Consider the following 26,421-nt stretch of genomic DNA (forward strand, 5'->3'; position numbering starts at 1 on the left):
AAAAGACTGGATGTGGCACTAAGGGCCATGGTCTAGTTGACATGGGAGTGGTTCGGTCATAGATCGGACTCAGTGATCTCAGAGGTCTTCTCCAACCTAATTTATTCTGTGATTCTGTGAAACAGCAGATTTCCAACCTCTAAGAGAAAATAAGGCAGAAAGGTACAAGAGGAATATGATGAACAAAGGCCGCTTAATTTAATCCACAATTACAAAATTGATTAACAAAAGTCTTCTCTTGAGGCCTACCTGAAGATCTAATTTGACTTTTAAAATTTTACCAAGATCTGGAAAAAAAGGCCTGTTACTAGTGGTAAAGAGCTGATTACAAAGATTCAGGAATTGTAGGAAATCTTTTTGTTATTACCAAAAAAAAGAACTGCTTTCAGAATTTGTATTAGAATTTTGAAGAAAGTCTTTGAAAATAGATCTGAAGGTGACAGCTAACTGTTCCAGAGGTTTAGAGGTTGCATGTTACGATGGAGGCCTGAAAAGTTTTGATTTGCTTTACATTTTCTATGTTTGAGATCTTTCTCCCTTCCGTGTCAAATCACCTTCTACTTGAAGAATTTTCAGCATCTGCATTTATGCTAAACCTCAAAGATGTGTCAGCTTTCTTCAGCTCCCGTGTTTGAGAAAGTGCACCACTGAACACAAGCAGCCATAGGCTTGGAACAATTAGGTGACTGTATGAGTTACAGGATCTGGCAATTACATGTTTTGAAAAGGTCAGCCATTGCATTCTGAAGTAATAGTTACAGCATCACAACTCATTGTCTGCCTGTACCTTTATGGTTTTTTTCCATTTAGAAAAATAATGTGGGTCGTAATATATACTGGAGCAGGCAGTTCAAGGGCTTGTGCTCCATTATGTCACCTAGCAACTTAATGTGCTTCCAAATAAACAGCCTTCTAAGTTTTATAATACTTCAAACTTTCAAGTCCTTTCTTTTTTTTCCAAAGTTTTACTTTTCATGGACTTTACTTATTCTTGGCAACTATCATGCCATTTGGCTGAGATAATGATTAGAAGTTAAAACATTAAAATCTTTCCACAGATCAACTGGTCAGGATGAAGGGCCAAAACTCTTGCCAAAGTCTGAGTTTGTCTCATCATCCAAGTCCTGAAAACTTTAGTGCCAAATATGTATCTTCTACATGACCAGAAACACTCCTTAAATGACCAGAACTTAAAGTCTGAATCATGGCCTAAATTTGTGTATAGTATTTGCTGAGTTTGTTTTATGAGCTCTGCCAGAAAGAATACAACCTTTATTTGTAAAAGGAGTCATAATACAGAAACTTAGGTTTCTCTATTTGAATGGAATGTCAAAAAATAGAGGCAATATTTTTTGATATTTCAAGGGTCATCCAAAGCCATTTTCCCCCTGATTTTTGTATTCAGTGTTAAAATGGTTAATGATTTCATATAGACAAAACTGCCTTGTTCAGTTTTTAATATTCCAGACCCTGTGAGAAGGGTAGGGATGTTTTTCTCTTTTAGGCTACTGTTACAATCTCTTTCTTAGGAAACATCTTTATGTATATAAGAGTCAGATTTGGAAAGTACCTTAAAATTTCAATGTATTGACATTCTTACCAAACACATTTATATGTGCCTTAAAAACATGTGTCTTTGTAGACTTAGTCAAGCTTGAAAATCTTAAAATATTCTCCTGAGGAGTTATGTGAATGCATGTATGCATGTCTTCAATCGTGTGACTCTTAAACAAAAATTCCATAGAGAAATTTAGAGATTCTTAGGACTCTGACTGCAATAGACAACAATTTTTTTTATTTTTTCCAAGTTTGGGTTTTGGTTTCTGGTTTAGGTTTTTGGGGCTACTTTTTGTCTTTGAAATAGTAAACTGGATTTTTGTTGCAACGTACAGTATAAGAAGTGTTAGCATGAGACATAAACATCCTTCTAATGTATTGCAAATGTTATCTGCACAATTTTCTCTATCTCCTTCCCACATTTATCTTTAGCATTATAGTTTTTCTTATTTGTTATTTTGTCATGAAACCTTCCAAAGTCCATTATTGATTTGTCTGTAACTAAGGACAGACAAAATTCTAGGTGACCATGAGTAGGAAAACTAGTGAGGTTTGTGGTTTTTCATCTGAAAACTGGTGAGAAATTTAGAATCTTGTATTCAGTTCTGCTCAATTAATAATTCCTTTTATAGTCATCGTTTAACTAGTTTGTGTATGCTCCTGTTTGAAGAGGATTACAACCCCATCACCTTTAACAAAACAATATAAAACATCATTACTGATTTATAAGTCTTAAATTGAAGCCATGGTTTAGAAGTTTTGTTGGGCACTGTCTAAATTTAGAGGTGAACCAAAGAGCTCTTGCTATTAAATTTTTAGGACAGATGGCAATGCAGGAAAAGAGGAAAATAAACAAATCATGTGGATAATATTGACACAATAATCAAAGGCTCCTATCAAGTTGTTGTACAGAAATTACTGTAAGGAGGATTTAAAGAAAGACTGTTATGTAATTTTACACATTCTTGCAGAGCTGTTTTCAGAAGTGAAAACTAGCATCACAGAAAACACGAGAATATTTTTTTGGAAGTGTAAAATGAAATTGATACCTTGGATTGATCACAGATAGAAACTTATCTGCAACTTGTTATGAATAAAGTGTTACAGGATGGGCCCTAAAGACAAACAAATAATATAATAAAGACAGGAGAGTTGCTGAAGAAGGCACAATTGCTCACAGCAGTAACAGCGATAACGGAAAAGATGGTATGAGGAACAACATTTTGAGAGTCTGTGTGTGGGATTGGGTGGGAGAGGAGGGTAGAGAAGCTTTCATTCATTGAGGCTAGGTATGAGGAAAATGCAACAATGTGATGGAAGGTGATTACAACCGAGGAACAAAATTAAGTTTTGTAGTTCAAAAGAGTAAGGACAAAATATAAGCATAAAGGCCATGATCTCAGTTTCACTATTATCATTAAGTGAAAATAGGGGACATGATGCAAGGAGTGATAGTGAAGGGGTCTCTAGAATATAATTGTAAAAGAGAAGTCCAGCCAATAAAATAAACTTCATGGTTTAGGTAATGTAAAAATGAAAAGGAGAAGGGAGAATGAACTGTTACTTGTGAGGCAAAGGGAAACAAAGGTAGCAGACTACCTGAGGGCTTTTTGTTCAGCTTATTTATTTGGATGGAAGAGATGGAAACATGGAGCTAGTGTGAAGAAAATGAAGACATGCAAAAGAGTTAGTAATTAAGAAAAATACAGAATCACAGAATCATAGAATCATAGAATGGATTGGGCTGGAAAAGACCTCTGAGATCATCAAGTCCAAACCCTGGTCCAACTCCAGTCCATTTACCAGATCATGGCACTCAGTGCCACGTCCAATCTCAGTTTAAAAATCTCCAGGGATAGTGAATCCATCACCTCTCTGGACAGGCCATTCCATTGCCTGATTACTCTCTCTGGAAAGAATTTTTTCCTGATCTCCAACTTAAATTTCCCCTGGCAGAGCTTGAGCCCATGCCCCCTTGTCCTGTTGCTGAATGCCTGGAAGAAGAAACCAACCCCCACCTGGTTAGAACTTCCTTCAAGTAGTTCTAGACAGTGATGAGGTCACCTCTGAGCCTCCTCTTCTCCAGGTTAAACAGCCCCAGCAACCTCAGCCTCTCCCCATAGGACTTATGCTCCAGTCCCTTCACCAGCCTTGTTGCTCTTCTCTGGATCCTCTCCAGCACCTCAGGCAGCAGCAGGATTGTTATCTCATTAGAAGATGGATTACGATGAGGTGACCAGTAGTTGAGTAGGTGAAAAGATGAGAAACTTGTGATGAAGGGAGTTGTACGAGAAGAGAAGGCCTTCTGTAAGGAAGTAAAAGTTTGCATCATAGTTTAAGTAGTACAGCATAACTAAAACTAAGGGAAGTTATATTTCCTGGGTATACTGATCTCAGGAAACTGTCATAATGAGCACTCATAAGTACTTGCAAAGGCTTGCAAGTGCTTCAACCGTAATAATACAGGCAGCCAATGTAATGGCTCCAGTCAAGTGTGCCAGACATTAATATGTTTAGCTGCAGAGCCGGTATGTGCCTTTTTCTTACAGGAGAAAATTAAGAATTTTAATTTTTCACATTTTCACCAAGATGGTGAGTTATAAATTCAACAATACTCTGCATACTATGGATCCTTGTTTCAGAAAGTGAGCTTCCAAAGATCTTGAAGGCAATTTGACAGAAAAATATATGCCAGCAGCATTTTTTCACATGAAGTCATTATTAATCTAATTTTGTGCTTTTTACTGGAGATCTATTGACAAAATCAGGAGCTATTTTTCTCAAGTTCTTAATATTCTGTAACTTGCAGGAGAGGACAGTGATTTGTACACACTCCAGTCAGATATTTCCAAAGCTAATAGACATGAAGGACTAGATATATTTGAAAACATAGATCAATATGTGTATCAGATTGCCTTCATGAACAATGAGTTTCGGGCAGTACATATTTTTCTTTTTGAGATTGTTTTCAGAACATATATTTTCTTGCAAATGAATAGCACATAGATACTTTCAAAACAATAGATAAGATTGTTAACAGTTACTGTCATTGAAGAAGATATAATTTTGAGAGTTAAGAAAAAAGCACTTTTCCCACTGCATAAATCTAATAAGATGTGTAAGGACTCTCCTATGTTTTCAGAGGTCAAGTCTGATCCACTGAGATGCATGAACGATACTTGCTACTGGAAAAACAAAAGAAGCAAAACCAAATCTCAGTCTACTGCCTACATTCATGTCAATAATATCTTTTTCACTGATGAGCAGACTTTCAGGTATAGGCAGTAGTACCAGTCTTTGTCAAATGGGGTACTCCAATAGCCTTCTTTGAGAGGAAAATCCTTCTAGATTAGTTATGTGGCTAGTTAAACTAAGTTATTCCTAGTAATTGAACATTTGCTTTTCAAAAGCTTATATTATTTATATTATTTTATCATTAATTTATCATCATATCTTTTGTAATGATTTATAAGAAAAGTTGCACAAGTAAAACATGCAGCTTGGTGCAATTCATGAGCTACAAAAGGAATGGAACATCTTACCTTGGAAGGAGGTAGTGTTATTTTGGATCACATTTAATAGTTAAAGAGCAGACATTAATTTAGTCCAGATGCGCAGTTCAAGTACACTGGATTTTATCTTCTGTTATTATTAGTTATTAAATATTTCAAATTCTTGTTTAACGGTTTTGATGTATTTGCATGGCCATATAGGCCTTGCCTAGGCCCCAGTGTATGCCGAAGCACCTCCAGAAGCTTAATCCTACATTGTTGAAGTGAGTATGGTTTGGATGTAGGCCAAAAGATGACTGAAAAAGGGAAAATGGTAGGAAGGATTGTAGAACATCTCAGAAAACAGCTAGGCTGTCTGATAAGCAAGTCTTTAGATTACATATTGGAGGTCCAGAATAAAGCCTATGAAAACTGATTCTTGTTGGATCAAGGGACCATAGAAATAACTGTTTACTATCACAATTGTTAACTAAGTTGTACAGTTATTGAAATAATTTTTTTTTCATTTTAAAGTCTCCAGGTGCCGAGTGTGTATCATGATTTTCTTCCACCGTACATAAAATTACTTAATGAATATTGGCTTGCAGGACTATTATCCTTCCAGCTAACTCCCAGTCCAGCTCAACTTGCCTTTTCCTAGGCTTCTTGCCACATTCCAATTTTCCCTATGCTGTTGATGTTATGTACAGCTGAAATGTGGAATAATCAGTTCATAAAAGAATCAAATACCTTAGGCTGTTATGTTCATCTATTATTAATGGACAGTAAATGCAAACATGAGGTAACAAAAGGCAAAAAAATAAAATCAGACCACATTTAAGTCAGACCAGTTCCCAGAGAAATAATTTCAAAACTTGTCAGACAATTCTTGAAACATGGAAGAATAATGATTTCTCATAGATTCATTGTATATATTCTGGCACTGTCACTTTTCCTTTATATAATATTTTAATGAAACTTGAATAATAATTTCCATTGGAAGATCTCAAAGAGATTTACAGATATTAACACAGTCTGACTTGTAACACTAGTGTGAAGAAAAGAAGCTGGTTTAGATAGTTGTTGCCAAAAATGCATCTTTGTCCCTCTTAGCTGCTTTGTGCTTTTCTGCCAGCACAGTTTCACAAATACTTCATTCACCAATTCCTAATCATTCTCCGCCATTTGGATTTATTTTACATTCTCTAGTTTCTGAGTCTGCTTATGACTAGCCTCTGGGATAAATTAATTATCCTCAGAGGGCTTGATTCTGCATGAAGGAAACCACTTGCTTATGATCCTTTCTGCCGCTTCCAAACATTACTGCACTCCAGTGGTCCTGCACTTCTGGAAAGACTTCAGAGGGCTTCTGTGCCTGGGTGTAATATAGAGCAGTTTTCATCATGTTTCAGGGATGAGGAGGAAGCAAAAATGGCTTAATTCAGTTTTTTCAAGTAAGTCAGGCATCAATGCCTGTATTTGGTTGGTAATTTCTGTTGTCTTTCACTGTTTAACAGTCCTCACACAACCCAGTCCCTTCCTGCAGGTTCATGGGCCCTTGTCTATCTGCCAGCCCTCAATTTATTTTTCAGATTATTTAAACTGTATTAGTTTTATCTAATCATATGTTTAAGGCTTTAAACATGTCTTTTCCTTGAGACATATACTATTATTATAATATTATAATATTATAATTCTTATATACTATGTAATATTGCATGATTTTATATATGCCAATTGGAGGCTACTGAGCATTCAGATGTTTTGGGCACTTTCTGTATGGACAACTTGTATTTTCATTTAAAAAATGAGCAAAACAGAGCAAATACACACCAAAAGAAGTCTTCTAGGTAATATATCAGTTTGCCATTTTATTACTGCTAAGCCCTACTTATGCCTAAGTGAGGTACAACTAGTTCCATAGATGGCCATAACCAATTGCCTTGAGAGTGGAGGCTTTATACTCCACATTTACTGAAGGCTTTCACATGACCTTCATCTGTGGAGTACTGTGCCACTTCCATAAAGAAGGGAACCCAGACAACTCTTTTTGGGATTTTTTTTTAGCTTTATAACTGTGTCCCAAGCCTTCTTCCTGAAATGTTTTTCTGCTTGCTCAGCCAGTTTCTTTTTTACCCACTACCTGAACTGCTTCTATCCCTCCATTTTTTTTTTCTCCCAAGTCCAGCTTTTACTTTGGAGTCCCTGACATTAGCCAGTGAAGCCTCTCACCTTAATGCTCTTAACCATGAGTGTGGTATCCTTGCAGTTCTGTCTACATCCATCCTTTATTCAAGCTTTGCCCTGATTGCTGGTGGTACTGCCTATGTTTCACTTTCTGGCATCCTTCCATTTTAGCATCTTAAATCTTCAGTAAAATATTAATCAAACAAGATATAGCTATCTCTAAAATTAAAAAAAAAGTAGAAAAAAAGTGATTTCTTTTTCAGAAGTAAGACTAAATGTTCTCTGACAGCTTATTTTTTGTGAATAAAAACTTTGTGGTGCAGAGTTTCAGTTGCTCTATCTGTCAGTTTATTCCAGTAGATCCAGAAATTTACCATATTCACTAGCCCTGCTCCAGAATTTCATTGTCACTATATAGAAGTCCTGTATGAAAAACTTTGTAACAGCTACTGTGGAACATGCAAAAAGGTGTAGAGTGCTTGACTAAACTCTTCACAACCTGACAGCCCTTTCTGCTCAGAGGGAGAGTAAGGACTCACTTCTGAATTTTTGGAAATTGTATTATGAGAGATAAGTGGGATTCACTATTACTACCTTCTCCAGTTGTATGTTTGACAATTATTTTGTACATCCATTTGACTGTTTTGACCTTTCTGACACTTATATTGAGTGTGCTTCTTTCCTGTCATAAGAAACAATGCATTTGACATCTCAAATAAGAAATGTGTGCAAAGATTTGTGTAAGTACACTCATAATGATGATTTTCTGTCTTCTGTAAGGGAATTTCATGTAACATGTTAATTTAACACAACATGACATGCTCACAGAAAAGTATTTGCCATTTGTTTCTGTTACTCAAAAGAATTTTTCTATTATCAAACCATTCAGGAATACAAGCACAATCATCAGAAATAATTGCTTGGTTGTTGCCCCTGTGAAACAAATTACCTGAAACCCCCTCAAATCAGGTACTCCAAGAAGAGAGAAGGATAAAGAAAGGAGTATCTTCATGTGGAATTATTGTTCAACATTTCACCCACACTTGTGTATCAAACACCCAAGCACTGAATAAATTAATTGTTCTTCAGTTTTTTCAGTCCAGGAGTTCACAGATCTTTACAAAGAGGAATGAGATTAACCTCACAACATCCATGTCAATCACTCAATTCCATAATTTCTGTTTTGCAGCTGAAGAAACAGGCGCAGAGAAATTAAGAATTCTGTCAAAGAGACTAAACCATATTTATATGTATTGCATATATTTTCATGCCTTGACAAATTTGATCAAATGTCATTAAATTGTTATACCTCCCTGGATCTGCCAAATTAATTAGGAGAGAGTGAAGGAACAAAACTTTTAGGTTTTAGATTATTCCTATACCTAATCAGGACAAGAATCTTATAGTAACAATATTTATTACATAAATTTTATACCTTTAAAAAACTTATAAAAGTATTTATTTAAGATGGTCACCTTTCTGTCTGTACTAGAAATGATCAAAGAAAATGAGAAATCAAAGGTACATAGACTTTTCTTGTGAAGCAGGTTTAAAAATTCTATATTAACTGATTCACTACAAATTTTTGTCAGTGATGTGTAGTTGTATCAGAACAAAATGGACTAATTAGGGGCATGTTTGACAATATGTTGTGTCTTGGTCATAGACTATGCTGAACTTCTCAATTTTATTTATTCAAACTGCTTTGGAATCCTAAGAAATACACTTTGGGATTCTGGAGGCAGTGGATTTAGATATGTAAGAATTGTTATTCTGATTAATTTTTTAGAATTTCCAGCTCATTGTGTTTTAGTGAAGTTTTGGATAGGGTTTTCTGTTGTTGAGTGAAATGCCGTAGCCGCACTACAACATAATGTAACACACTGCCCCTGCACCGCATCATTACTTTGTTTGCTTTACTTCAGACACAAAAACCTGGTGCTATGGGATGTTGAATATCTTGAACCATGGCTAAATCAGCAGTGACTAAGACTCTGGAGGATCTGTATGCTCTTAGCATAAGTTTGTTAAGCTGTTGTTCTTTCTGGTCTTCACCAGAAATGTCTTTATACTTTGGTCCTATTTCACTGCTCCCCAAATCCAGTCTAGAAGGAGGTTCTTCAAAATGAGTATTCTATAGTGTTCTAGTTCAGCAGGTGGGACTAGTTTATCACTGTGTGGGTGTGACCAAAGCTATGTATTCTACACCCTCTATCATTTCCCATGAACTGTTAACAATGGACCATTTCTAGCAGCTGCCCAGGGCACAACTGACCCCTCAGGTTGTGAGCTGGGTGTGAAAGATACCTGTGAGAAAAGAACTGTGATAATTCCCTTCCAGGAAGTCCTTAGCACCTCCACATCCAGCCTGAGGTGTCATGTCTGCTAATGGGCCATCGATGATTCCAAAATACCCTATAACTCACAGAGATCACCCATTGTGTAATTCCCCACCCTGAGGGAGGTACAGGGGGGGTCCCACCTGAACCTGAGGGGATATAATCTTGGGGGTTTGGGGACTTTGGGAACCACTTGTCAGATCCAGAGGAGGACCAGAACCTTGGCAGGAGGAGACCACCAGTCTCGACCAGACTGCGACCATCATCTGCACCAACAGGTTTCTCGCTTATTTTTACTTTGGACTTAGGGGAACACGTGGGGTTCAGCACAGGGGCTACAAACCCCTTTGTGTTTGTGCCCCAGGGTGCTGGGTTACACTTCTGGGTTTTGTGGGTTAAAACCAATTTCTCTTTGTGCCATCGCATTTACTGGAATATTGTTATTAAATTGTAACTCTGACTTACAATCTCTTTTGTGTTGGGTTCGTTTCTCCTGCTGGTTTACCTTTAAACCAGCACATATAGCCAAAGTTTCAGCCATTCATAATGCTCGGTTTTATTCTGTCTGGAAAAAAAAATCTCCACATGGCTTTCTGTTTAATCCTGTGCACTGACACATTTTTATAGACCACTGTGCAGGTGATAGAAACAGATGTTCACAATGGTTGTATGTGTCACATGAGAATTATGTCTTATTTGTGGTATTTAATAATTACAAAGCAGAAAGAATACCTAAATATTGAGGTTTCATTTTGTTCTCTTTTCTTGTTTCATTTCTTTATAAAAGATTAGGAAAGGATTCTTGATGTTGTGAGTCAAGATCCTGTGCTTTTATCCTCTAAGCAGACTGTCTTAATTTGTTCTTCGGCAGGTGAAGTAGCACTTTTGGCTGGCCTGGTAATAAAACTTGGGGGTCAAGCAGAGCAGTCTCTACAGTTTGTATTTCTTCCAAGAATACCTGTGCCAAGTCTTTGTGCCTACATCCATAATAGTGTACCAGGCTTCACAAGCAGAGCTCAAGAACTTATGTTTTCCTGCCCGAGAAGACACTTGAACATGCCATGGTTAAGCTGCATTACCCGTTAAGATGAGAACAGTGTGGTGACATAACTGTAAAGGAAAACTCCAATATTCACAAGAGTTAAGGTATTTTGTTGATATCTCAGAAATTCAGTAGGATTACATGGGCAAAGGTTTTGGAACTGTTTGGTTTTTGGGTTTTTGTTTGTTTGTGGGTTTTGTTGGTTGGTTGTTTTTTCTCCTTTAATTAGCAAATAATACAGAAAGAACAGTAAAGAGCATAAGCATTAGTAAACCAAAGCACCAACAAGTGTAGAAGCACCAGCTCTGACTGTGTGCTTACATTTTATAGATACTTGCTTCATCTCATGCATCAGGTTCACATCAACTATGGAAAGAGCTGTCTTGAGTTAAATGTCTTGAACTGAAATGTGGGCACTTGGGTTTCTTCCCATGTTCTGCCACAGCTGTTTTACATGCGTAGTGGCTAAACATATCCATATCATAATGTGTTGGTTATCTGTCAGTTTCCAACATTTGATTTTCCAACCTTAGTATTCTTTCAGTGTTATTAAAAATGTAATGTAGTTAGTTGTAGATCATTACTCTTACAGATTTATTGCTTCAAATGTGTGGGCCACTGATGTACTTTTGCATTCGTGCTCACAAAAGAGATTTTCTGAGTAGTTGTTTTAAACCATTGTAGGAAGTGACTCAGGATAATTGCCAGTCTAATAGGCTCTCTTGGCTTCCTGGAATCTTTTAAAAATAAATCCTTTGCAAGAAAAGAGAATGTCTAGGAAAGACAAGAAAAAAAATTATTCTAGTCAAGACATTTAAATTTTATATAGTTCACAGAATTTGATTCTCCTCCCAACTCAGGCTCCCCTGATGTATTGTAACACATGAAGATTGTTGCTAACATGGTGTATCATTGCTGACATTTCTGTCTGCATCATTGTCTACTGTGTGCATACATTTTTCTCTGGCTGCTTTGAAGCATCTCTGCTTTAAGAGTTGTCAATACAGTATGTGTGTGAGAGAAGCCAAGAAACTGTTGTCCCACAAAGCTCTCAAAGGACTCTGGTTAACCTAAATTCACTGTATAGTTTTTGATGGAATAAAAAGAATCTAAGTTAGCACTGGGAATAGCTTGTGATATATTACAGAATGTTGTTTAATTCTGACATTATATATCTGCAGAACAATTTTAGTTTAAAACTGTCCAAATAGTCTTGCCACTCAATTCTCTTTGGTCTACTTGACTGCTGCAAAGGAGTCAGAGCCTAGCCACAATTCCCTGTATGGAACAGAGCTCACTCTTTCCTACCTCCTCTTCTGCCAGTGATGGAGGCAGGGTGTTCTCAGCCTATGTTGCCTTCTGTTTACTCTCATGTATGAATACTGTCTAAGTTTCTAATTTAGTTTGAGAAGTCCAATCTGTGCCTCAGGCTCTGAGTTCAGTCATGGTGTACTGCAGAGCTGATGGCTTTGTAAGTCTTACTCTACTTAATTGTACACTACTTTTAATTTGAAACTTTCCGTCTGTTGTATGTGCTGTATTTTCCCATGATTCTTACTTTGTGTTGATTTTGATATTGAAGGAAACTAAGTATAAAATGTCGTCACTTCACTGCCTAGCTAAAAATCCGGATTTATCCAGTGTTATACATTGATTATGATAGTCAGAGACTTACCATGCTCTGCATGAACCTGTGTGGCTAAAGGGACATCTCAGGTACACTGCAGTACAGCTCCAGAAAGTGCTTTCTTCCCCTTTTCCAGATCAGAGTGTGATCCCCTGCATGGGACAAAGATAGCTGTAGCAGTGTCTTAGAACAATCCTTCTTGCTGGCACACGTTTATCCACAACACATCATCGGCTTCCCTTCTTATCACTTGAACAGTTTACTAGCACCTGATAAGCCGTGGTGCTTCTTCAGGCCTTGGAAATGAAGATATCTTAGACCTGTAAGTGGTTTTGCTCTGGTCAGTGTAATGGAGATTTAAATCCAGGGGCCAAGGGTATACAAAGAATAGAATTCCATCATGCAAAATGAAAGGAAAATCACTGAGTGAATTTAAAAAATAAGGCCAAGGCTGTCTGCATCTGAGGACAAAGATGCACACAGATGCTCTCTGCATGCTTTGGTGTGTGCTAGTCTTTGAACATATTCCATAACTTCGCATTTCCTGACTTCAGTAGATTGGAAAAAACCTGGCAGGTTCCCAGACTGAAATATATGCAGAAATAACACACATAGTAATACCAGTGCAAGAGGAAAAAAAAATCAGCATCTGAAATAACCTCATGCTTCAGGGTGTAAACTGATCAAGTATGGGGTTCAAGAAAGAATTTTTCTTCCCTCTTTTCCCCTCAGTCCTTATGTAATATTCCAGTCCGCAACAGGCTGGATGTAGTGTGTTTTCCATTCTTCATACTCTGAATCATCAGGTATCTAACCACTGCTTGAGGCAGTGTACTAGACTAGTAAGCTGAATGGTCTGTTCCACTATGGCAGCAAGTGGTTTCATTTCCTTTGGTTTATTATTTTGTTATGTAGCACTAAGGGAGTGACAACTGGACTGCTATAGTTGCTCATGTATTGAGACTGGCTTGGATTTGAGGAACACATACTGTCTTGTTTTTTCAGTCATGTGCAAGTGATGCAAAGGTTCTCACTCAATTCTGTTTTTTCTCTGTGTTTTAAGGCAGACTAATGCCTATGTTTGTGTTGGTCCAGTGCCCAGGGTTGATTCTTGCCCTGCACTAGTGCCTGCCACTAGCGCCTTTTGGGAGAAGTATTGTTCTAAATAAACTCTGTTTAAAATTTTGCCCGTGCATGCACACTCCCAGTCCAACGGAGAGGGTTCTCCTGTATAGGAAGCAGGAGTACAGGTTGCCAACAGGTGATATGTTCATGCTCTGTATATCATGGTGCTGTGTTCTAGAAAGGACTCCTGTGGCATCTTGTGGAAGCCTATGGGATTCAGTGCCAAGGCTATGAGTATACAACCACACAACTAGCTATTCTACCTTTCATTTCCCCACAGAAATGCAACGGCTTCATAGAGATACTGTCTTAGTCTACAGTAGCTGAAATGTTCTAGCATGGGTATGTCTATCCTAACAACTACATGCTAAGAGCCATAGCCCTCCAGGAGAGAAATAAAATGAGCTCTTGGATACAGGTTAATAGCAACTTTCTCTGTCTGTGTCATGTGTGGGTAAATAGACTATTTCAGTTTCTTGGTATTTTGACCTTACTGTGATGTCTCTTGAAATAAAGAAATCACATTTGTGCTTGAGTCACACTATAAGACAGGCTGTGGTTATTCATGCTTTACTTCTGCATGAAAGTCAGGATTTCTATGTTCCTCCTTTTCCACTCACTAGGGAGAAGATGTAATATAATCCTATAAATTAAACAGAGGAAGTAGGAGTCAAGGATAGCCATCTCATCTTAAGCAAACACCAGGAGCCTTTACTGTACTTTAGAGGAGCTGAGTCAATGAAAGTTGGTGGGATGTGAAACTATCCATAAGGAAAGCTCTGGTATCCTACAGGGAAGCCCTGCATCACTCTGCCCTTCAGAGCTGCCTGTGGATATCTATGGGACAAACTGCCAACACGTAGCAATGTAACTTCAGGGTTGATTTTTAATAAGATCGGTACGCAGCATAGCAGGATGGAGACTTATGCCCTGAATGATTTTTGTTGATCTTAAGTAGACAAGTGGCAATTCTGGTAGTCAGAGGGAACAACAACAACACTTGTTCAGTGCTTGGATTGCACTGTCAAAAGTGGGTTCTTTCTATTATTTTTCATTATATATGAAAATATTTTACTTCTTTTACTTGGCTGAATAGCACTTTGGAACTGAGATCATTTTCTTGTTCCTTCATCTGCCAGATTCTTAGACCTATCTTTTAAGCATAAAGGTGGAAATCTCTTTAAAAAGACACCATTATCTTCTGGAATACATCTCAAGGCTTTTGGCCAGTGATGATATGATAATGTATGGGGCTGGCTGCCATTAGAAAGTTATCACAGCAAATTTGATTTTAATGCTTTTGAAGTTGATCAGATGATTTTTATTGATTTCAAAGAGCCCTGACTCTTGCCCAGAGGTGATGATGCTAGAGCAGAAAAGAGAAAGCATGTGTATATGAAAAAACTACTCCGCACAGCCCCAAATGAGAAATTTTTGCTGCTATTAAGTTGCACACAAAAGAACGTTGGCACATTGTGAAATAGGAATTGCATCTCCAAAAGTGGTTGCAAGGCATATACTTCTTGTAACTCCTTACAAATGGAAATGATGTGGGATAAAAAAATAAAGCAAAAACAAAGCCACAGTTGCTTGTAATAGCAGCACATTTGTACACTCCTCCAGAAAAAGTAGAATAATTTCGAACTTCTTAAAAAGGTTTGTCTGTAATCACGTAAGGCTCACTCAAGGACTTTCACCGTATGTCACTTCACCTTCAGACCTGTTTCCTCATCTCTTAGATGGGACTACATACTTACAGGCTTATGGCCAAGTTCAGCTTCTAAATACAAAACAAAGAAGTCTTATCAGTCTAAATTTATCATCGCTTGCCTCAGCAGGATTATACCATGAGAGCATTTCACTCTTCAAGTACTGATTAACATTAATGCTAATACTATTTTCAGTTTTTGCTTTAGCATCGCTTCTCTTCCACATAACACTTAAGTGGCTTTCACAGCAGGTGAAAGGTGTCATACTGTACATTAGCAAAGAAATGATACAAAGAGAGATGCAAATAGGCAGAGCATAATAGAGATCAAAGGTCAGATTAATTTTTCAAGATAGTATTCATCTAAGATGAGATACATCTAGGAGATATTTTGAAGTTAGGAGGGAAGATGGCCCACATGCCTGGCAAAACATTCCAGTTGGAAGGGGTTAGTGCAAAACTGAAACAGGATGTGTACAGATGCTTGCAAGACCTGTTTTAGTTAAATCCAGTCAAAGTCTGGACACAGCAGAGGGCTGTGGGCTAGGAGTGTGTCTGTGAGAGACGTCTATGTCAGGCTTGATTCAAACCCTCTTTAGGCACAGCTGAGAGACTGGAAAACTGCTTTCCAAATGGGGACTTACATGACAGATAGTTACAATGTGGGTGTGGATATAATATACCATGGACAGAAAAGTACAGGGATTGTCTTTTGACAGGAACTTATACAACCACATCTGTAGTTCCCAACTGTTTCCTCCCTGAACCCCCTGGGAAGGGTTTTCTATGCATGAGTGTAAAAATTACAAATCCTCACAAACTGCAGTCTGAACTCTACCTAGAGAAACTTTTAGATTGTTCATTCCATAAATATCTCTTACAAGCTGTCTGACGTCAGAGGATTTGGAGAGAGAGGCTGGTCTGAAAGCGAAAACAGCAGCAGTTCCAGTCTCCCTACAACAGCAGTGCCAGAGAGAGGAGCAGCAAAGGTATTCTGTGTGGATTACGGACTGCAGAACAGGGAGGATCTGCCCAGAGACACAGGTACTACAGTGTAAGTGCAGCTCTGCAGAAAATCTTCACAAGTTTTTGCTTGTTTTGAATAACAAATCCCTGTGAGTACTGCTTGTCTTCCTTTTTTTGTTGTTTGGGTTATTTTTTCTTTTTCCTTCTCTGAAATATCTTGAAGCCAGCTTGGCAGCACACAGGATTCAGGTTTAGTTTAATTGCCTCTCCCAAAGGTATGAAGAACAGCTGACAATGCAGGTATTTGCACTCTTCTCTATGTGGATGGGGGTGACAGGGGATAAAAGAGGTCTAAGGAGAAAAAGGAGGGGAAGGTCATATCTTTGGAAGACTAAAATTTAACTGAAGTTCAGCTAGTTCATGTTCTGGTAGCAGGAAAGCAAACTTCCAAATAAGCCTTAGGCAAAAACCGACTTCCTTAGGCAGCTCCACAATGTGGATTTTTTTAACTCTTTAATCCCTTGTCATACTGTGCAGAAAGCAGTTTGTGTTTCCTTATGAGGAGGACAGGCAATTTCCTGGCCCCTGACAATGAAGCCCTATTCCACTGTTTGCCAGGCTACTGATAATAACACATCCTAACACAAATTTGGGGAGTCACTTGACTAAATCTGACAAATTTAGCCACTTGAGCCTGTACTCGCTTGATACTAGGGGCTTTCCAAAGAACCCACTGCTTCTGCAGAGGAGAGTCGTCACTCACATCCAAAACCTAGTTTTACAAAGTCATATATGAACAAGTCAGGTACTGTAAGAAGAATCTCCCTATGAAAACTTGCAGAGGTGCTGATACAGACACATGGTTGAAGTCTCAAGTAAAATTCCTAGTAGCTTTTTTTTTACCTCACCAGTCCAGAGATTCCTGAGCCTACTCCATAAGTAGGTGGTGGTTTCTGTGGGGTACACAAGGGTATTTATTTGCAATTAAAATTCTGTGCTGCATTCATTTAATTAACCTTACCTCCCCCACCTTACACCTGGATGTGCCTTCTTTATTCCTCAAGTAGAGAAGAGAGCAGTTGTGGGAACAGCTGCTGAGACAGCTGTCCTCTTCATTGGCATGTTCTCTAATGAGACCCATGACAGAAACAGCTTGCTTCCCCAGATGTGAGAAGCAGTTTGTCAGCTTCACACAGGAGGCATCATACTTAGCAAGCACTTGGAACCGTACAAAGACCTTTTCCAGTAGGAGCATTGTTGGACTGTACAGTTGCTGGAAGGAGAGATGATGCCCTTGAGCATAAACACAAAGCTGGGCTGAGGAGCAGGAGCCATGTGAATTGCACAATACAATGCACGGTGCTGTTAGCAATTGGCTTCAGCCAACAAACTGTCACAAGAAAAGCTGCTGCAAGTCAAGGTTCCCTGCATTGAGCTGTTTTGGTAATGAAGTAAGTCTGTGAATACTTTTCCTCTTGAGGATGCAGAGTGGGTTCTAGGGGGAGGAAGAAGGAAGTAAAGGAGGAAAAGTGAGGACTGGGAGGTGGGAGTTTTACAGGCATTTCCACTACATAATGAACTTAAGCTGGTGTAGGTGGCTGTGCTGAAAGTAACTGCAGGTTGATATAATCACTCTGCTGGCTAATGTAATGGAGACAGATGTTCCAGGTCTAATCCCCACTAAGGGATGCCATGCCATACCATGCCAACCGTGAGTTGGAGAAAAAGCAACTGTACTGACTGCATGGGTAAGGGAGCATGTGTTCTTAAATTCACATCCTGCAGGGATATACTTTGGAGGTGAAGTCTCCAGAATTGCAAAGAATTGTATTTGGATCTTACCATTACTGTAATATACCAGAATTCTTTTCCTTACCATGATTTATTTCTTATTAGCTTTTGTTTCCAGTAGCTTAGCAGCTCCTTCTCAAGAAGCTGCAGTATTTTCTTAGCATTATTGACTGGCAATGTAAAAGAAAAAAATAATTCTTAGGAAATATGGTAACTTGTTAGAAACTTATATGCCCCAATAAAAACTTGAGAACTGTCACAGCCAGACAAGTACCTGGGAGCCACAATCACTTTTTACCTGGTTCAGCAGTTTGTCTGAAGTGCATTGAGTAAAATAAGAATAATATATACAGAACTGCTGAAAGCTGAGAGGATGAGGAAAGAAACTAACGAGGAGAGAATTCCATATTTAGGGTGGTTTAATCTGACTGCGTCCCTTCTGTCTCATTAGTCATCTCTTTGTCCTCCAGTAGTAAGCAACACTTACCTGCAGGGGTTTGCAAGTCTGGAAGTTTATGTGGGCTGTTAGTTGTGGTTCAACAGGGAAGTTGCACACTGAGTGGAAGAATGGGAGGAGAAATGGGGAAGGAGATATTGATCTGGCAGGAGATAAATTTAGTTCTAATGAGAATGCATGAGTTTTCCTCTCAGCACCTCTCATCAGAGTTTGGATGAGGTTATACCAGCTGGGACAATGCTAGATCTACTGCTGGATGCTGACCCTGGAAGCAAGAGAGACATACACAGTATAGGCAAGGCAGGCAGCTTTTCACTTTTGTTTTGTGAAACAGAAAGCAATTCTCTGTTGCAGCTTATGACAGTTGCAGTGCAACCCTGAGGTTTTAAAAGTCTATATTATGTGCTGTGAAGTGTAGTCTCTTGGTTTCACAGAGCTGAGTAAGCAAATTCCCTGGATATCCTAGTGGCTTTACCAAACCGTATCACTTTGCTGCTATCGCTGCTGTTTATTTTAGTTGTGCTCCTTATGTGTAATTCTGTTCATCTTGAAATCAGTCAAAAAATTTTTCTAGGTCCATTCAGAAATGGTGTGCACTGACTTGACTTCATTGACAGGGAAGCTCAGCAAGGATTGAACAGCATCTTGAAGGCATCTCCTAAATAGTTTGGTTTTGCTCCATCTGCCTTAGTTGACATGAAATTCCCCCAGGGTCTAATGGAATCCCAGAAACCCATCTAGTCCCTCCAGGCCAGCCATCTGACTTAGAGATTGCACAATCAGGGGACACTAGTTCCTGACACTTAGGGGAAGGATGTGTGGGAGGTTTGGCTTTCAGCACTTTAATTGCTGTGAATTTTCAAACCTGGGTCAGTCCTATGGAGAACTGACCCTCTCTCCCTTCCCTGGCCCTGCAGCCCCCAGGCAAACACAGCATGTTCCTAAATTAAAAGAAAGCTGACCACACTGATTTTCATTGGATGAAAGAGTTTACATGTATTTTCCCATGCTTTTTGTTTTGGTGGTCATTGACAGTGGTGTCTCATGTGGCTTTTGTGTTTACCAGTTGCTCTCCCCAGTATCACACTCCTTCAAACTGAGGCATGTGCAGAAAACTGGTGGTTTTCAGTATGTACATTAACATGCAGTAGGTATGACTAATTTCTCATATTTCTGCAATTCTACTTAACAGTGAAGTTACTTCTGTCTGGCACAACTCTGAGTCATTATCAGGCTGAAGACTTGTTTTCTTCCAAGCTCTATGTAGATATTAAATTTCATTACTATTTTGTAAATTAGTAAAATGGGATTTATTAGTTAAATGGGTTGGATCCTCAGCCAGTGGAAATAGGTTTGGAGGCTCCAGTGTAGCTATCACAAATATGTCTCAGCTGAGGATTTAGCCCAGTGTCTTTATACTGATAGCAAGTGACCTGAGACACAGAGAATGCAAGTCTTCTCTCATCTGTACTAGTCAGAGCTTTCTGTAGCTCTGCATTGTTCAAGAAGCTTATTTCATGCTTCAATTATAACTAAGTCCAAGTAACATCAGAATTTGATCCAGAGAAAGTGAGGCCCAAGTTGTGCAAAGTAACCTGTAATTTTGGCTCTGTATTTTTAGAGTCTTTCAAGACACCAAGACACTCAAAAGTTGAGACAGCCAAAATTATAAGCTGTTTTTTAAATGCTGGCTGATGGACTTAGGCAAATCTACACAGTGCATTTGATTCTTCTCCTGTACTTTCTACAGCAGTGTAGCTCTCTGAAGGTCAGTGGAGCTACTGCACTTTTGCAGCAGTAGAAGTCATGGAGGAATGTATCCCATGTTGCCAGAGGCTCTCACAAGCTTTGGTATGTCAGTCCTGCATTCATATTCTGTTTTTCTTGACATGTCCAGAGTGTACCTAGCTTTGATTTGCTGAGAACTGCATGGCCACATGCCCATGAACACATCACACATTGAGCAGTGCTATTGCTAGTGTAGCCTCAAGCTGCCTTAGTGCTGGGTGTTAAATGCACAACTGATAATGCTCAAACAGGCTTTTCACTCCCTGAGGCTTTGTGTCTGCTTTGTTTGTTGCCCAAAGTTCATGGTCCATGTTAGATTTATATTTTCAGTTTTGCACATGGTATCTCAACACTTGAGATTTTGGCCTCTCTGGTGATCTCTATGGTGTGAATAATTTCTTCTAATAGTAGGAGTTTTCTAGATTTGGGACAACATGGAGTAATGAATCTGACCAGGAGAAACTTGGGGGTTTTGGATATAATGAAGAAGTTATTCTGAGGACATGGCAGGCTTCTACCAGTTATAAGGTTTCTCTGGAGTTAGAAATTAAAGACCTAAGGTAGAAAGAAGGAAGTAGATAAGAAAGGGAGGAGATCAGAAGACTTGATGGAATTCAAGGAGTGGGAGCTGGAGATTAGAGGGATGTGTTTAGACTGCGTAAAAATGGAAATAGAGGTAACCTTGAGGAACTGAGAAAAACTTTGGCAGCAAGAGAGGCTCCTTGCCTGAATAACAAGTACTTGCTGACTTCTCAGCAATAATCACTGAAGTTGGTATTTCTGCTCATGAGCTTTTAAGTTCATATTTGGTTTTGTTGAAGAGTATTTTTCTCTTCACTTTGGCCCAAGATGACTTAAATCCAGGCAATGGATGTGCCAGCCCAGGTCTTTGAATTTCAGACAAAGCTGATTTGTGAGACCCAACATCAATTCTGTCTCCTTGGTATATTTCTTTTTTAAAGGAGGCATAAACAAAGATTCATTTTTGCTGATATAGCTTTTATTATTCGAGGCAGTGAACAAGTCTGATTTGGGGGCCTTGCATTTTATTTGCTGTTTGGAGGGGCAATGTTTTTAATTGTTTAAAGAATTGAATTAATGAGCTCTAAAGTCTTAAGCGATGGAAACTTTCACAGTCCCCTGTTCATCTTCAAATAATGGGGTCAGGTCCAATTTAACTTCTAAACATCTGATCTGAAGATGTGTTGCCAGGACATTTTCATAAACCAAATACACAAACACACGCACATAAAGGAGAAGGAACATTTCTGCCAAGGAGCACAATCCAGGTTGGATTTATTGTGAAGAAGTCATGCAAGAATACATTTCAAGGGTTTAATACCACATGGCAATATTCTCTTCTCCTAAGACAAAGCTATGGGAAGACATGAAAAATCTTGGAAGAGAGGTCCACTGGTAGCTATTAAACATGATAATCTGGCTGTACTCCCATCTCCAAGTCCCAAACAACTAAAAAGATTGAGCAGGGGTAGGATCAGGCTATATATGGTATTTTAATGTCCTTTCCCTAACCATCTGCAGCTGACCATTACTTGGAGATAGGACACTGGTTTAGATGGACTTTTGAGTCTTTGTAGTTCCTTTTATGTTGTTGTGGTCTTTGAGAAAGAAAACACTCTGAAGATCCTTTAATATTTCTGCTACTCTACAAGTAAGAAACAGTCATATTTGTAAAATGTGAGCTGAAGAACCTGACCAGGTACACCACAAACCTCAGAAAACTTATTCACATTTTGGAGTTAAGTGTCAAGAATGCACATGAAGAAACATCACCTTCATTTTTAGCATTGTCTGCGTCTCCTGGATATTGAAAAAAGGGATCAGCATCTCTCCTTGTTCTCCAGTTGAAAAGTGGATTACATGCAGTGACAATTATCTGAAGAAACAATTTAATTTGCTAACCCTCTCCAGTTATTTTTTAGAAATGTTTTGAGATTTTTTTGGTGTTTGTTTTTTTTTTTATTTAATCAATAGTACGATTATTGCTGATATTTTTGTACCTAACAAGTATTTTTGGTTCTTTCATTTTCCAGGAAAGCTCAATGCTTTAAAAATAAAAAAATTATGTTATTTTTAAATGTTTCATGCTGATCTTGAAAAATCATTAATCTCTTTGCTTGCTCTTGGTCCTGCACTGACTGCCATCTGTTTTCTTTCAAATCCCCAGAAGGCTGTGACACAAATACGTGGGAATTCCATGTTGTGCTGCATCAGTCTGCCAATTCTGCTCTTTTCCTTGTCAGCTCAAAGAAAACAACCTTTTCAAGAAGGAATGAAACAACCATGGAACTGTATAAGCATTTTTGCTTCTGCTGATCTCTGATATAGAAGTTTTCTGGACTCTTCTAGAGGTGTAACATGGTTTACCTCTAAGCTATTTTTTCCCCCAAGTATGTTGCAACAGTCCAGTCCCTCTAAAAACATGTAATCAATAAATCATCAGCCTACAATACAGCGAAGTCTGTACTTTCCACTGGTTTAAGACCAAACCCTAAATACTGTGGGTATTGTATGACCATTAGCCAGATTGTTTCTTGTAGATCTGGGTCACTGTCTATGGACTGTTCCTTTTCAATAGGTAAGAGTTAAATGATGAGCATATTTCATTATCTGCAATCATACACTGTACAAACATCTGAGTATAAGTCATGTATATATGGTAGATAAAGTTAACAATTTACTCTTTGCATTTGCTACTTTCCTTTGGAAAATTTCCAAGCACTTTACAAATACTATTGGATTTAGCATTTGGGGAAACCGAGGCACAGCTTTTTCAGATGGCTGCAAACTTACCAGATTCTGTACTATCACATAAGTACTCTCACTGCAGATAGGTTAGAGACCCATTTTTTTTCCCAGATAACACTGAAGTGTTGATAACGCTTCAGACAACTCTGAAGTGTTAGGGTAGCAAAGGCATAGCAATAAAACTCAAATATTGTAACAACATCTTTATCATTATCTTGCATTTAGCTGCCTGCCTGGTGGGCAAGCCATATATTCACAAAAATCATATTTCTCCCAGAATGCAAATGTATCACCCTACTACAGAGTGTGTAGTTCTTCCCGTTCTTACTAATCCTAACCTCCTCCTTCCCCCCATCTCTGTTTTTGCTTCCCAGAGCCTTTAGTTAAAATCCCAGTTCTTCTGCCTCCTACTATCCACCCTTCATTTAGATTTTTGCCTGTACTGAGAGTATGGAACTCAGGTACTGTTGATAATGGTTGTAAGAGAACTGCCCTACTAGGTGGAATGGGTTTATGTGTTAGATAAAACAGCATACATCTGTGGAAGAGGTTTGCCAGGATATCATTCTTCCTTACAAACGTTATCAGGAATGGAGCCATCCACTAGTACAGACAGTCTTGGTTTTCTCACTGAGTCACTGACCATTAAGCTGGGATGCCTGGACTGTGACTACCTTGCTTAAATCCTTTTGGCAGAATCCTGACCCCCTCCAGGCAGATGACCCCCATCAGCATCTGCGCAACAGATGAAAGAAAGCAAGATCTTGACCAAACATGAGGGGACTTCAGTCCTTTGCTACTTTTGCAGCCGTGTGTACAGCGGGAACCAATTAAACTGTTCCCAACAGCTTAGTGCACAGAGAGATGGTTCGTTTTGTTCTCGCCTGTGCTCTGATCTGTCAGCATCCTCCTGCACTGTTATGAAGGGATAGAGTAATAACCATGCTATGGACCTGCCAATATGAACTGTCTTCCAGCTGTGCCCTACTGAGATATGAACTTGCCCTCATAGCTTGTTTCATACTTTTACTGCCCTATGGGTCACGCATCCCAATGAGTGAATCTCTCTGGCTCTGTTGCAGAGGCCCTGAAATGTGTTGCCAATGATAGAAGTACAAAGCTTGACCTTAGCCTTTCACCAGCAGCAGGATTCAGGCAGTCTGTGTGTTACGAAGTCTTTGGCAGTCACTATAACTAAGTTATAGGGAGAAAAACAGATGCATTTTCTAACTAGGTGAAATTTTCCTTGGGGGACCCATGAATTGTTTTCTAGCTGTGTCTGGGTTTATCTGGAATAACTTCATGTACCTGTGGGGGGACATGTGTTAAGCTATAAACGTCCTACTGTGCCCTTCATGGCACATTTTATGTTTAATCAGAGGCAAAATTTAGCAAGTAATCCTCACTGCCTCATCCCCTGCTAATTTTAAGTGGTGATGTTTAGTATGTTCACATCTATTGGGTCATCTCCAGGGGCCCATACTTTTTCTGATTTAAACATCTGTTAGTGTAGCTAAGCTACTGTGAAATGGGAATCTTATCTAAGAAAATACTTACTGTAAATACAAGCTAGAGTTGACCTATCATAATATATATTAATGTTTTCATATGGTATCACTGTGCTTTTATTAAAAAGCAGTATAAGAATGCCACTTCATTAGCCTTGAGTCAATTTTTCAATTAATGGCCTCAATTTTTATGAGACTTATCAACATACAAGTCAGATTACATACCTCCCAATATTTTGTTTTCTTTTTAATTTTGACATATTAAAAAGTATCTGTAGCTTTATATATTTTTATCCACAGAGTAGACAAGAGTATGACCTTTATAATCAGATATCAGAGGTCAGGGAGATGATATTACACCTTTTTCCAATGAAATACCTAATTTGTAATTGTCAGCTTCTTTAGACTAAGAATGAAAATGGCTGCCTCACTTCAGACTGGAAAACTTATCTAATTGTTTCCCACTGGTCACATGAAAAGGCTTATGTTAATATGTGACAGTGTTGGAATAAATGTGCTGTGGAGTCTGCTGGACGGTGTATCTATTACACAGTTGTCTATGATTGTAGGAAACAGGATGTGATGACCTTGTAGGCTTATACTGCCATGAATGCACATGACCCAGAATCTGCCTGACCACCCTACAGGCCCTGGTGACATGTGGGAGTGCAGCAAATTAAAATGGAAGCAGATGGTTAAAAAGTCCTCTGTTTTTTGCCTCATCTATTCTTTCAGGGATGTTGCCTTAAGTTTTTGATCCAAACAGTCTTCTGAGGAAACATGTCTCTGAGCTATGATGAAACAACACTAGGAACGCTTGTGTTCAATTCTGAATACTCAGTGCCTAAGTGGTTACACAGTGGAGGGGAGAGATAGGCAACTGTCATTTTTCCTTTGGGCCCCCATTACTCATGGTCTCCTTCAGGAATAAACTTAATTCACAAAGAAGCTAGAGGGGGCTGGTCAGCTCGGTGCCCGACTGGGGCACAACACCTCAAGAGAAATGGGAAAAACTCTCTGACTTCCATTAGGAATTCTTCCATTGTTAGTTTTGGGCTTGCTTCTGCTGGCTGATCCCTGCTGTTAATTTGAGATATGAGCTTTCCAGTGTGTTTTCTCTCTCTCTCTCTCTCTCTCTCTCTCTCTCTCTCTCTCTCTCTCTCTCTCTGTATTTGCCTGCCTGTAATGGAGGAGCCCAGGCTGCATGAATGTACAAGCTTTATTTTCTAGGTTTCCTGTTTAAACTCTGTGACCCTAAATCCACCAGCTCTCTTTGTTCCTATATTTGTTGCCTTTGAGATTTTAAATCTTCTCCCCAGCATTTTGGAGGCTTGTTTTGAGGGCTGAATTTTGTTATTTGATGTGGATTGCACTGCATCTCATGACACTAACAGGGTGGGGAATAATCGGTCTTGTAACCTCAGCGAAGCTCATGGAGAAATTCACTCCTGGGTGTTGCAGAGGCAGTTTTCCCAGTTCTATGATATTTAGAAGCAGTCTAAAAGGTCTCTGTGTAGAGTAAGATGCCATGCTGGATTTGTTTAGTATCTCTGGGCTTCAGTTACTTCTGAGTGTCCCATGAAGCTTCAGAGTCACAGCAAATGTTGCACTACTCCTAGGCAAATGCACTCAGGCTGGAGTTTGTTCAGTGGTCATTGTACATGGCTCTTAAAACATCAAGCTCATTTTTACATATTCACTGAGAAGAGACATAGTAATCACTGCATTATATTAGCGTCTGTGTATCTGACACACCCAGCGATTTGTTTGCAGACTTTCCCACACCCTCAGAGTTGCCACTTCTTAGTTTGGGTCATTTTTACCATGGCTGTGTCAGATGACATTTTCCCTCCAGGTATTTTTGGGTGTAGCTGATTGCAGCAGGGAGAGAGGACAACGGCAAGTCTGCCTTTTGCAGCTCACATGTGTTGCATCATTAGAGATCATTAAAGCAATCAGGCAGTTGGACTAGCTGATCATTGTAGGTGACTTCCAACTGAACAGTTCTATTTCCATTCTATTCTACTCCTGCCTATGAGACACGTTTGTTTGTTTGTTTGTTTGTT

The 26,421-nt window shown here is 38.9% G+C and overlaps 1 protein-coding gene across 1 annotated transcript in view; it reads left to right on the forward strand.

The window, feature by feature from the left end:
- Positions 1-16,046: 16,046 nt before the first annotated feature.
- The window catches only part of DAAM2 (dishevelled associated activator of morphogenesis 2), a 215,156-nt gene continuing 204,781 nt past the window's right edge, over positions 16,047-26,421 (forward strand). Inside the window, exon 1 of the mRNA XM_071576849.1 lies at positions 16,047-16,130. The gene's annotated coding sequence lies outside the window, so the exon portion shown is untranslated. The remainder of the gene's footprint in view (positions 16,131-26,421) is intronic.

This window comes from Pithys albifrons, chromosome 2 (assembly GCF_047495875.1).
Source record: "Pithys albifrons albifrons isolate INPA30051 chromosome 2, PitAlb_v1, whole genome shotgun sequence".
Taxonomy (NCBI): domain Eukaryota; kingdom Metazoa; phylum Chordata; class Aves; order Passeriformes; family Thamnophilidae; genus Pithys; species Pithys albifrons.